General features: G+C 49.9%; 24 non-coding genes and 3 pseudogenes across 24 annotated transcripts; all 27 read right to left on the minus strand.

Moving 5' to 3' along the window:
- Positions 1-49: 49 nt before the first annotated feature.
- On the minus strand, positions 50-168 carry LOC149755641 (5S ribosomal RNA). The gene has a single exon (XR_016408015.1). It is a non-coding gene; the product is annotated as a 5S ribosomal RNA (ribosomal RNA).
- A 247-nt stretch (positions 169-415) lies between these two features.
- Positions 416-534, minus strand: LOC149755642 (5S ribosomal RNA). Its single transcript, XR_016407536.1, has one exon. It is a non-coding gene; the product is annotated as a 5S ribosomal RNA (ribosomal RNA).
- Positions 535-781: 247 nt separating this feature from the next.
- On the minus strand, positions 782-900 carry LOC149755643 (5S ribosomal RNA). Its single transcript, XR_016403857.1, has one exon. It is a non-coding gene; the product is annotated as a 5S ribosomal RNA (ribosomal RNA).
- Positions 901-1,147: 247 nt separating this feature from the next.
- LOC149755644 (5S ribosomal RNA) lies at positions 1,148-1,266 on the minus strand (annotated as a pseudogene).
- Positions 1,267-1,512: 246 nt separating this feature from the next.
- LOC149755645 (5S ribosomal RNA) lies at positions 1,513-1,631 on the minus strand. Its single transcript, XR_016403828.1, has one exon. It is a non-coding gene; the product is annotated as a 5S ribosomal RNA (ribosomal RNA).
- A 245-nt stretch (positions 1,632-1,876) lies between these two features.
- Positions 1,877-1,995, minus strand: LOC149755646 (5S ribosomal RNA). The gene has a single exon (XR_016400985.1). It is a non-coding gene; the product is annotated as a 5S ribosomal RNA (ribosomal RNA).
- Positions 1,996-2,241: 246 nt separating this feature from the next.
- On the minus strand, positions 2,242-2,360 carry LOC149755647 (5S ribosomal RNA). The gene has a single exon (XR_016403699.1). It is a non-coding gene; the product is annotated as a 5S ribosomal RNA (ribosomal RNA).
- Positions 2,361-2,606: 246 nt separating this feature from the next.
- Positions 2,607-2,725, minus strand: LOC149755648 (5S ribosomal RNA). Its single transcript, XR_016406215.1, has one exon. It is a non-coding gene; the product is annotated as a 5S ribosomal RNA (ribosomal RNA).
- Positions 2,726-2,971: 246 nt separating this feature from the next.
- LOC149755649 (5S ribosomal RNA) lies at positions 2,972-3,090 on the minus strand. The gene has a single exon (XR_016406799.1). It is a non-coding gene; the product is annotated as a 5S ribosomal RNA (ribosomal RNA).
- A 246-nt stretch (positions 3,091-3,336) lies between these two features.
- Positions 3,337-3,455, minus strand: LOC149755650 (5S ribosomal RNA). Its single transcript, XR_016406216.1, has one exon. It is a non-coding gene; the product is annotated as a 5S ribosomal RNA (ribosomal RNA).
- A 246-nt stretch (positions 3,456-3,701) lies between these two features.
- On the minus strand, positions 3,702-3,820 carry LOC149755651 (5S ribosomal RNA). The gene has a single exon (XR_016405622.1). It is a non-coding gene; the product is annotated as a 5S ribosomal RNA (ribosomal RNA).
- Positions 3,821-4,067: 247 nt separating this feature from the next.
- LOC149755652 (5S ribosomal RNA) lies at positions 4,068-4,186 on the minus strand. Its single transcript, XR_016408016.1, has one exon. It is a non-coding gene; the product is annotated as a 5S ribosomal RNA (ribosomal RNA).
- A 247-nt stretch (positions 4,187-4,433) lies between these two features.
- Positions 4,434-4,552, minus strand: LOC149755653 (5S ribosomal RNA). Its single transcript, XR_016400783.1, has one exon. It is a non-coding gene; the product is annotated as a 5S ribosomal RNA (ribosomal RNA).
- A 247-nt stretch (positions 4,553-4,799) lies between these two features.
- Positions 4,800-4,918, minus strand: LOC149755654 (5S ribosomal RNA). The gene has a single exon (XR_016403858.1). It is a non-coding gene; the product is annotated as a 5S ribosomal RNA (ribosomal RNA).
- Positions 4,919-5,165: 247 nt separating this feature from the next.
- On the minus strand, positions 5,166-5,284 carry LOC149755655 (5S ribosomal RNA; annotated as a pseudogene).
- A 247-nt stretch (positions 5,285-5,531) lies between these two features.
- Positions 5,532-5,650, minus strand: LOC149755656 (5S ribosomal RNA). Its single transcript, XR_016404529.1, has one exon. It is a non-coding gene; the product is annotated as a 5S ribosomal RNA (ribosomal RNA).
- Positions 5,651-5,896: 246 nt separating this feature from the next.
- LOC149755657 (5S ribosomal RNA) lies at positions 5,897-6,015 on the minus strand. Its single transcript, XR_016405624.1, has one exon. It is a non-coding gene; the product is annotated as a 5S ribosomal RNA (ribosomal RNA).
- A 247-nt stretch (positions 6,016-6,262) lies between these two features.
- On the minus strand, positions 6,263-6,381 carry LOC149755658 (5S ribosomal RNA). Its single transcript, XR_016408017.1, has one exon. It is a non-coding gene; the product is annotated as a 5S ribosomal RNA (ribosomal RNA).
- A 247-nt stretch (positions 6,382-6,628) lies between these two features.
- LOC149755659 (5S ribosomal RNA) lies at positions 6,629-6,747 on the minus strand. Its single transcript, XR_016400784.1, has one exon. It is a non-coding gene; the product is annotated as a 5S ribosomal RNA (ribosomal RNA).
- A 247-nt stretch (positions 6,748-6,994) lies between these two features.
- LOC149755660 (5S ribosomal RNA) lies at positions 6,995-7,113 on the minus strand. Its single transcript, XR_016403859.1, has one exon. It is a non-coding gene; the product is annotated as a 5S ribosomal RNA (ribosomal RNA).
- A 247-nt stretch (positions 7,114-7,360) lies between these two features.
- Positions 7,361-7,479, minus strand: LOC149755661 (5S ribosomal RNA; annotated as a pseudogene).
- A 247-nt stretch (positions 7,480-7,726) lies between these two features.
- Positions 7,727-7,845, minus strand: LOC149755662 (5S ribosomal RNA). Its single transcript, XR_016404530.1, has one exon. It is a non-coding gene; the product is annotated as a 5S ribosomal RNA (ribosomal RNA).
- Positions 7,846-8,091: 246 nt separating this feature from the next.
- LOC149755663 (5S ribosomal RNA) lies at positions 8,092-8,210 on the minus strand. Its single transcript, XR_016404537.1, has one exon. It is a non-coding gene; the product is annotated as a 5S ribosomal RNA (ribosomal RNA).
- A 246-nt stretch (positions 8,211-8,456) lies between these two features.
- On the minus strand, positions 8,457-8,575 carry LOC149755664 (5S ribosomal RNA). The gene has a single exon (XR_016400636.1). It is a non-coding gene; the product is annotated as a 5S ribosomal RNA (ribosomal RNA).
- Positions 8,576-8,821: 246 nt separating this feature from the next.
- Positions 8,822-8,940, minus strand: LOC149755665 (5S ribosomal RNA). The gene has a single exon (XR_016406174.1). It is a non-coding gene; the product is annotated as a 5S ribosomal RNA (ribosomal RNA).
- A 246-nt stretch (positions 8,941-9,186) lies between these two features.
- Positions 9,187-9,305, minus strand: LOC149755666 (5S ribosomal RNA). Its single transcript, XR_016406800.1, has one exon. It is a non-coding gene; the product is annotated as a 5S ribosomal RNA (ribosomal RNA).
- Positions 9,306-9,552: 247 nt separating this feature from the next.
- Positions 9,553-9,671, minus strand: LOC149755667 (5S ribosomal RNA). Its single transcript, XR_016408904.1, has one exon. It is a non-coding gene; the product is annotated as a 5S ribosomal RNA (ribosomal RNA).
- Between the last annotated feature and the right edge of the window lie 156 nt (positions 9,672-9,827).

Consider the following 9,827-nt stretch of genomic DNA (forward strand, 5'->3'; position numbering starts at 1 on the left):
ATTAAAAATAAATATTATCAAAAAATAAAAAAACGGGCAAAAAATAAAAGGGGTGCAACACGAGGACTTCCCAGGTGGTCACCCATCCTAGTGCTACTCTCGCCCAAGCACGCTTAACTGCGGAGTTTTGATGGGATCCGGTGCATTAGTGCCGGTATGATCGCACCCATGACATGCCCTTCGAAACTCCCTTTTATGACAAAGCAGCCGACCTCGACGGCCCGAGACATTCGCGCCGCCGGGGCCGTTCTGGCATAGGATTCAACGCGCTGGTCCCGCTATGCTGCATGGCACCGCCAGTCTCCGGACTCAGTTTATTTTCGGGGGAAAAAAATTATCCGAAGAGGAAAAGCCAAAAGCCGAAAAATTAAAAATAAATATTATCAAAAAATAAAAAAGCGGGCAAAAAATAAAAGGGGTGCAACACGAGGACATCCTAGGGGGTCACCCATCCTAGTACTACTCTCGCCCAAGCACGCTTAACTGCGGAGTTCAGATGGGATCCGGTGCATTAGTGCTGGTATAATCGCACCCATGACAAGCCCTTCGAAACTCCCTTTTATGGCAAAGCAGCAGGTCTCGACGGCCCGAGACATTCGCACCGCCGGGGCTGTTCTGGCGTAGGATTCAACGCGCTGGTCCCGCTATGCTGCATGGCACCGCCAGTCTCCGGACTCAGTTTATTTTCGGGGGAAAAAAATTATCCGAAGAGGAAAAGCCAAAAGCCGAAAAATTAAAAATAAATATTATCAAAAAATAAAAAAGCGGGCAAAAAATAAAAGGGGTGCAACACGAGGACTTCCCAGGGGGTCACCCATCCTTGTACTACTCTCGCCCAAGCACGCTTAACTGCGGAGTTCTGATGGGATCCGGTGCATTAGTGCTGGTATGATCACACCCATGACAAGCCCTTCGAAACTCCCTTTTATGACAAAGCAGCAGACCTCGACGGCCCGAGACATTCGCGCCGCCGGGGCCGTTCTGGCGTAGAATTCAACGCGCTGGTCCCGCTATGCTGCATGGCACCGCCAGTCTCCGAACTCAGTTTATTTTGGGAGGAAAAAAATTATCCGGAGTGGAAAAGCCAAAAGCCGAAAAATTAGAAATAAATATTATCAAAAAATAAAAAAGCGGGCAAAAAATTAAAGGGGTGCAACACGAGGACTTCCCAGAGGGTCACCCATCCTAGTACTACTCTCACCCAATCATGCTTAACTGCGGAGTTCTGATGGAATCCGGTGCATTAGTGCTGGCATGATCGTACCCATGACATGCCCTTCGAAACTCCCTTTTATGACAAAGCAGCAGACCTCGACGGCCCGAGACATTCGCGCCGCCGGGGCCGTTCTGGCGTAGGATTCAACGCGCTGGTCCCGCTATGCTGCATGGCACCGCCAGTCTCCGGACTCAGTTTATTTTCGGGAGAAAAAAATTATCCGAAGTGGAAAAGCCAAAAGCCGAAAAATTAAAAATAAATATTATCAAAAAATAAAAAAAGGGCAAAAAATAAATGGGGTGCAGCACGAGGACTTCCCGGGGGGTCACCCATCCTAGTACTACTCTCGCCCAAGCACGCTTAACTGCGGAGTTCTGATGGGATCCGGTGCATTAGTGCTGGTATGATCGCACCCATGACAAGCCCTTCGAAACTCCTTTTTATGACAAAGCAGCCGGTCTCGACGGCCCGAGACATTCGCGCCGCCAGGGCCGTTCTGGCGTAGGATTCAACGCGCTGGTCCCGCTATGCTGCATGGCACCGCCAGTCTCCCGACTCAGTTTATTTTCGGGGGAAAAATTATCCGAAGAGGAAAAGCCAAAAGCCGAAAAATTAAAAATAAATATTATCAAAAAATAAAAAAGCGGGCAAAAAATAAAAGGGGTGCAACACGAGGACTTCCCAGGGGGGCACCCATCCTAGTACTACTCCCGCCCAAGCACGCTTAACTGCGGAGTTCTGATGGGATCCGGTGCATTAGTGCTGGTATGATCGCACCCATGACATTCCCTTCGAAACTCTCTTATATGACAAAGCAGCAGACCTCGACGGCCCGAGACATACGCGCCGCCGGGGCCGTTCTGGCGTAGGATTCAACGCGCTGGTCCCGCTATGCTGCATGGCACCGCCAGTCTCCGGACTCAGTTTATTTTCGGGGGAAAAAAATTATCCGAAGTGGAAAAGCCAAAAGCCGAAAAATTAAAAATAAATATTATCAAAAAATAAAAAAAGGGCAAAAAATAAATGGGGTGCAACACGAGGACTTCCCGGGGGGTCACCCATCCTAGTACTACTCTCGCCCAAGCACGCTTAACTGCGAAGTTCTGATGGGATCCGGTGCATTAGTGCTGGTATGATCGCACCCATGACAAGCCCTTCGAAACTCCGTTTTATGACAAAGCAGCCGGTCTCGACAGCCCGAGACATTCGCGCCGCCAGGGCCGTTCTGGCGTAGGATTCAACGCGCTGGTCCCGCTATGCTGCATGGCACCGCCAGTCTCCGGACTCAGTTTATTTTCGGGGAAAAAAAATTATCCGAAGAGGAAAAGCCAAAGGCCGAAAAATTAAAATAAATATTACCAAAAAATAAAAAAGCGGGCAAAAAATAAAAGGGGTGCAACACGAGGACTTTCCATAGGGTCACCCATCCAAGTACTACCCTCGCCTAAGCACGCTTAACTGCGGAGTTCTGATGGGATCCGGTGCATTAGTGCTGGTATGATCGCACCCATGACATGCCCTTCGAAACTCCCTTTTATGACAAAGCAGCCGACCTCGACGGCCCGAGACATTCGCGCCGCCGGGGCCGTTCTGGCGTAGGATTCAACGCGCTGGTCCCGCTATGCTGCATGGCACCGCCAGTCTCCGGACTCAGTTTATTTTCGGGGGAAAAAATTATCCGAAGAGGAAAAGCCAAAAGCCGAAAAATTAATAATAAATATTATCAAAAAATAAAAAAGCGGGCAAAAAATAAAAGGGGGGCAACACGAGGACTTCCCAGGGGGTCACCCATCCTTGTACTACTCTCGCCCAAGCACGCTTAACTGCGGAGTTCTGATGGGATCCGGTGCATTAGTGCTGGTATGATCACACCCATGACAAGCCCTTCGAAACTCCCTTTTATGACAAAGCAGCAGACCTCGACGGCCCGAGACATTCGCGCCGCCGGGGCCGTTCTGGCGTAGGATTCAACGCGCTGGTCCCGCTGTGCTGCATGGCACCGCCAGTCTCCGGACTCAGTTTATTTTCGGGGAAAAAAAATTATCCGAAGAGGAAAAGCCAAAGGCCGAAAAATTAAAATAAATATTACCAAAAAATAAAAAAGCGGGCAAAAAATAAAAGGGGTGCAACACGAGGACTTTCCATAGGGTCACCCATCCAAGTACTACCCTCGCCTAAGCACGCTTAACTGCGGAGTTCTGATGGGATCCGGTGCATTAGTGCTGGTATGATCGCACCCATGACATGCCCTTCGAAACTCCCTTTTATGACAAAGCAGCCGACCTCGACGGCCCGAGACATTCGCGCCGCCGGGGCCGTTCTGGCGTAGGATTCAACGCGCTGGTCCCGCTATGCTGCATGGCACCGCCAGTCTCCGGACTCAGTTTATTTTCGGGGGAAAAAATTATCCGAAGAGGAAAAGCCAAAAGCCGAAAAATTAATAATAAATATTATCAAAAAATAAAAAAGCGGGCAAAAAATAAAAGGGGGGCAACACGAGGACTTCCCAGGGGGTCACCCATCCTTGTACTACTCTCGCCCAAGCACGCTTAACTGCGGAGTTCTGATGGGATCCGGTGCATTAGTGCTGGTATGATCGCACCCATGACAAGCCCTTCGAAACTCCCTTTTATGACAAAGCAGCAGGTCTCGACGGCCCGAGACATTCGCACCGCCGGGACCGTTCTGGCGTAGGATTCAACGCGCTGGTCCCGCTATGCTGCATGGCACCGCCAGTCTCCGGACTCAGTTTATTTTCGGAGGAAAAAAATTATCCGAAGCGGAAAAGCCAAAAGCCGAAAAATTAAAAATAAATATTATCAAAAAATAAAAAAACGGGCAAAAAATAAAAGGGGTGCAACACGAGGACTTCCCAGGTGGTCACCCATCCTAGTGCTACTCTCGCCCAAGCACGCTTAACTGCGGAGTTTTGATGGGATCCGGTGCATTAGTGCCGGTATGATCGCACCCATGACATGCCCTTCGAAACTCCCTTTTATGACAAAGCAGCTGACCTCGACGGCCGGAGACATTCGCGCCGCCGGGGCCGTTCTGGCGTAGGATTCAACGCGCTGGTCCCGCTATGCTGCATGGCACCGCCAGTCTCCGGACTCAGTTTATTTTCGGGGGAAAAAAATTATCCGAAGAGGAAAAGCCAAAAGCCGAAAAATTAAAAATAAATATTATCAAAAAATAAAAAAGCGGGCAAAAAATAAAAGGGGTGCAACACGAGGACTTCCAAGGGGGTCACCCATCCTAGTACTACCCTCGCCCAAGCACGCTTAACTGCGGAGTTCAGATGGGATCCGGTGCATTAGTGCTGGTATGATCGCACCCATGACAAGCCCTTCGAAACTCCCTTTTATGGCAAAGCAGCAGGTCTCGACGGCCCGAGACATTCGCACCGCCGGGGCTGTTCTGGCGTAGGATTCAACGCGCTGGTCCCGCTATGCTGCATGGCACCGCCAGTCTCCGGACTCAGTTTATTTTCGGGGGAAAAAAATTATCCGAAGAGGAAAAGCCAAAAGCCGAAAAATTAAAAATAAATATTATCAAAAAATAAAAAAGCGGGCAAAAAATAAAAGGGGTGCAACACGAGGACTTCCCAGGGGGTCACCCATCCTTGTACTACTCTCGCCCAAGCACGCTTAACTGCGGAGTTCTGATGGGATCCGGTGCATTAGTGCTGGTATGATCACACCCATGACAAGCCCTTCGAAACTCCCTTTTATGACAAAGCAGCAGACCTCGACGGCCCGAGACATTCGCGCCGCCGGGGCCGTTCTGGCGTAGAATTCAACGCGCTGGTCCCGCTATGCTGCATGGCACCGCCAGTCTCCGAACTCAGTTTATTTTGGGAGGAAAAAAATTATCCGGAGTGGAAAAGCCAAAAGCCGAAAAATTAGAAATAAATATTATCAAAAAATAAAAAAGCGGGCAAAAAATTAAAGGGGTGCAACACGAGGACTTCCCAGAGGGTCACCCATCCTAGTACTACTCTCGCCCAATCATGCTTAACTGCGGAGTTCTGATGGAATCCGGTGCATTAGTGCTGGTATGATCGTACCCATGACATGCCCTTCGAAACTCCCTTTTATGACAAAGCAGCAGACCTCGACGGCCCGAGACATTCGCGCCGCCGGGGCCGTTCTGGCGTAGGATTCAACGCGCTGGTCCCGCTATGCAGCATGGCACCGCCAGTCTCCGGACTCAGTTTATTTTCGGGGGAAAAAAATTATCCGAAGTGGAAAAGCCAAAAGCCGAAAAATTAAAAATAAATATTATCAAAAAATAAAAAAACGGGCAAAAAATAAATGGGGTGCAGCACGAGGACTTCTCGGGGGGTCACCCATCCTAGTACTACTCTCGCCCAAGCACGCTTAACTGCGGAGTTCTGATGGGATCCGGTGCATTAGTGCTGGTATGATCGCACCCATGACAAGCCCTTCGAAACTCCTTTTTATGACAAAGCAGCCGGTCTCGACGGCCCGAGACATTCGCGCCGCCAGGGCCGTTCTGGCGTAGGATTCAACGCGCTGGTCCCGCTATGCTGCATGGCACCGCCAGTCTCCCGACTCAGTTTATTTTCGGGGGAAAAAATTATCCGAAGAGGAAAAGCCAAAAGCCGAAAAATTAATAATAAATATTATCAAAAAATAAAAAAGCGGGCAAAAAATAAAAGGGGGGCAACACGAGGACTTCCCAGGGGGTCACCCATCCTTGTACTACTCTCGCCCAAGCACGCTTAACTGCGGAGTTCTGATGGGATCCGGTGCATTAGTGCTGGTATGATCGCACCCATGACAAGCCCTTCGAAACTCCCTTTTATGACAAAGCAGCAGGTCTCGACGGCCCGAGACATTCGCACCGCCGGGACCGTTCTGGCGTAGGATTCAACGCGCTGGTCCCGCTATGCTGCATGGCACCGCCAGTCTCCGGACTCAGTTTATTTTCGGAGGAAAAAAATTATCCGAAGCGGAAAAGCCAAAAGCCGAAAAATTAAAAATAAATATTATCAAAAAATAAAAAAACGGGCAAAAAATAAAAGGGGTGCAACACGAGGACTTCCCAGGTGGTCACCCATCCTAGTGCTACTCTCGCCCAAGCACGCTTAACTGCGGAGTTTTGATGGGATCCGGTGCATTAGTGCCGGTATGATCGCACCCATGACATGCCCTTCGAAACTCCCTTTTATGACAAAGCAGCTGACCTCGACGGCCGGAGACATTCGCGCCGCCGGGGCCGTTCTGGCGTAGGATTCAACGCGCTGGTCCCGCTATGCTGCATGGCACCGCCAGTCTCCGGACTCAGTTTATTTTCGGGGGAAAAAAATTATCCGAAGAGGAAAAGCCAAAAGCCGAAAAATTAAAAATAAATATTATCAAAAAATAAAAAAGCGGGCAAAAAATAAAAGGGGTGCAACACGAGGACTTCCAAGGGGGTCACCCATCCTAGTACTACCCTCGCCCAAGCACGCTTAACTGCGGAGTTCAGATGGGATCCGGTGCATTAGTGCTGGTATGATCGCACCCATGACAAGCCCTTCGAAACTCCCTTTTATGGCAAAGCAGCAGGTCTCGACGGCCCGAGACATTCGCACCGCCGGGGCTGTTCTGGCGTAGGATTCAACGCGCTGGTCCCGCTATGCTGCATGGCACCGCCAGTCTCCGGACTCAGTTTATTTTCGGGGGAAAAAAATTATCCGAAGAGGAAAAGCCAAAAGCCGAAAAATTAAAAATAAATATTATCAAAAAATAAAAAAGCGGGCAAAAAATAAAAGGGGTGCAACACGAGGACTTCCCAGGGGGTCACCCATCCTTGTACTACTCTCGCCCAAGCACGCTTAACTGCGGAGTTCTGATGGGATCCGGTGCATTAGTGCTGGTATGATCACACCCATGACAAGCCCTTCGAAACTCCCTTTTATGACAAAGCAGCAGACCTCGACGGCCCGAGACATTCGCGCCGCCGGGGCCGTTCTGGCGTAGAATTCAACGCGCTGGTCCCGCTATGCTGCATGGCACCGCCAGTCTCCGAACTCAGTTTATTTTGGGAGGAAAAAAATTATCCGGAGTGGAAAAGCCAAAAGCCGAAAAATTAGAAATAAATATTATCAAAAAATAAAAAAGCGGGCAAAAAATTAAAGGGGTGCAACACGAGGACTTCCCAGAGGGTCACCCATCCTAGTACTACTCTCGCCCAATCATGCTTAACTGCGGAGTTCTGATGGAATCCGGTGCATTAGTGCTGGTATGATCGTACCCATGACATGCCCTTCGAAACTCCCTTTTATGACAAAGCAGCAGACCTCGACGGCCCGAGACATTCGCGCCGCCGGGGCCGTTCTGGCGTAGGATTCAACGCGCTGGTCCCGCTATGCAGCATGGCACCGCCAGTCTCCGGACTCAGTTTATTTTCGGGGGAAAAAAATTATCCGAAGTGGAAAAGCCAAAAGCCGAAAAATTAAAAATAAATATTATCAAAAAATAAAAAAACGGGCAAAAAATAAATGGGGTGCAGCACGAGGACTTCTCGGGGGGTCACCCATCCTAGTACTACTCTCGCCCAAGCACGCTTAACTGCGGAGTTCTGATGGGATCCGGTGCATTAGTGCTGGTATGATCGCACCCATGACAAGCCCTTCGAAACTCCTTTTTATGACAAAGCAGCCGGTCTCGACGGCCCGAGACATTCGCGCCGCCAGGGCCGTTCTGGCGTAGGATTCAACGCGCTGGTCCCGCTATGCTGCATGGCACCGCCAGTCTCCCGACTCAGTTTATTTTCGGGGGAAAAAATTATCCGAAGAGGAAAAGCCAAAAGCCGAAAAATTAAAAATAAATATTATCAAAAAATAAAAAAGCGGGCAAAAAATAAAAAGGGTGCAACACGAGGACTTCCCAGGGGGGCACCCATCCTAGTACTACTCCCGCCCAAGCACGCTTAACTACGGAGTTCTGATGGAATCCGGTGCATTAGTGCTGGTATGATCGCACCCATGACATTCCCTTCGAAACTCTCTTATATGACAAAGCAGCAGACCTCGACGGCCCGAGACATTCGCGCCGCCGGGGCCGTTCTGGCGTAGGATTCAACGCGCTGGTCCCGCTATGCTGCATGGCACCGCCAGTCTCCGGACTCAGTTTATTTTCGGGGGAAAAAAATTATCCGATGTGGAAAAGCCAAAAGCCGAAAAATTAAAAATAAATATTATCAAAAAATAAAAAAAGGGCAAAAAATAAATGGGGTGCAACACGAGGACTTCCCGGGGGGTCACCCATCCTAGTACTACTCTCGCCCAAGCACGCTTAACTGCGGAGTTCTGATGGGATCCGGTGCATTAGTGCTGGTATGATCGCACCCATGACAAGCCCTTCGAAACTCCGTTTTATGACAAAGCAGCCGGTCTCGACGGCCCGAGACATTCGCGCCGCCAGGGCCGTTCTGGCGTAGGATTCAACGCGCTGGTCCCGCTATGCTGCATGGCACCGCCAGTCTCCGGACTCAGTTTATTTTCGGGGGAAAAAATTATCCGAAGAGGAAAAGCCAAAGACCGAAAAATTAAAAATAAATATTACCAAAAAATAAAAAAGCGGGCAAAAAATAAAAGGGGTGCAACACGAGGACTTTCCATAGGGTCACCCATCCTAGTACTACCCTCGCCTAAGCACGCTTAACTGCGGAGTTCTGATGGGATCCGGTGCATTAGTGCTGGTATGATCGCACCCATGACATGCCCTTCGAAACTCCCTTTTATGACAAAGCAGCCGACCTCGACGGCCCGAGACATTCGCGCCGCCGGGGCCGTTCTGGCGTAGGATTCAACGCGCTGGTCCCGCTATGCTGCATGGCACCGCCAGTCTCCGGACTCAGTTTATTTTCGGGGGAAAAAATTATCCGAAGAGGAAAAGCCAAAAGCCGAAAAATTAAAAATAAATATTATCAAAAAATAAAAAAGCGGGCAAAAAATAAAAGGGGGGCAACACGAGGACTTCCCAGGGGGTCACCCATCCTTGTACTACTCTCGCCCAAGCACGCTTAACTGCGGAGTTCTGATGGGATCCGGTGCATTAGTGCTGGTATGATCACACCCATGACAAGCCCTTCGAAACTCCCTTTTATGACAAAGCAGCAGATCTCGACGGCCCGAGACATTTGCGCCGCCGGGGCCGTTCTGGCGTAGAATTCAACGCGCTGGTCCCGCTATGCTGCATGGCACCGCCTGTCTACGAACTCAGTTTATTTTGGGAGGAAAAGAATTATCCGGAGTGGAAAAGCCAAAAGCCGAAAAATTAAAAATAAATATTATCAAAAAATAAAAAAGCGGGCAAAAAATTAAAGGGGTGCAACACGAGGACTTCCCAGAGGGTCACCCATCCTAGTACTACTCTCGCCCAAGCATGCTTAACTGCGGAGTTCTGATGGAATCCGGTGCATTAGTGCTGGTATGATCGTACCCATGACATGCCCTTCGAAACTCCCTTTTATGACAAAGCAGCAGACTTCGACGGCCCGAGACATTCGCGCCGGCGGGGCCGTTCTGGCGTAGGATTCAACGCGCTGGTCCCGCTATGCTGCATGGCACCGCCAGTCTCCGGACTCAGTTTATTTTCGG

Source organism: Phoenix dactylifera, chromosome 4 (assembly GCF_051530095.1).
Source record: "Phoenix dactylifera cultivar Ajwa chromosome 4, Ajwa_hap1_PhDact_Kaust_v1.1, whole genome shotgun sequence".
Classification (NCBI taxonomy): Eukaryota; Viridiplantae; Streptophyta; class Magnoliopsida; order Arecales; family Arecaceae; genus Phoenix; species Phoenix dactylifera.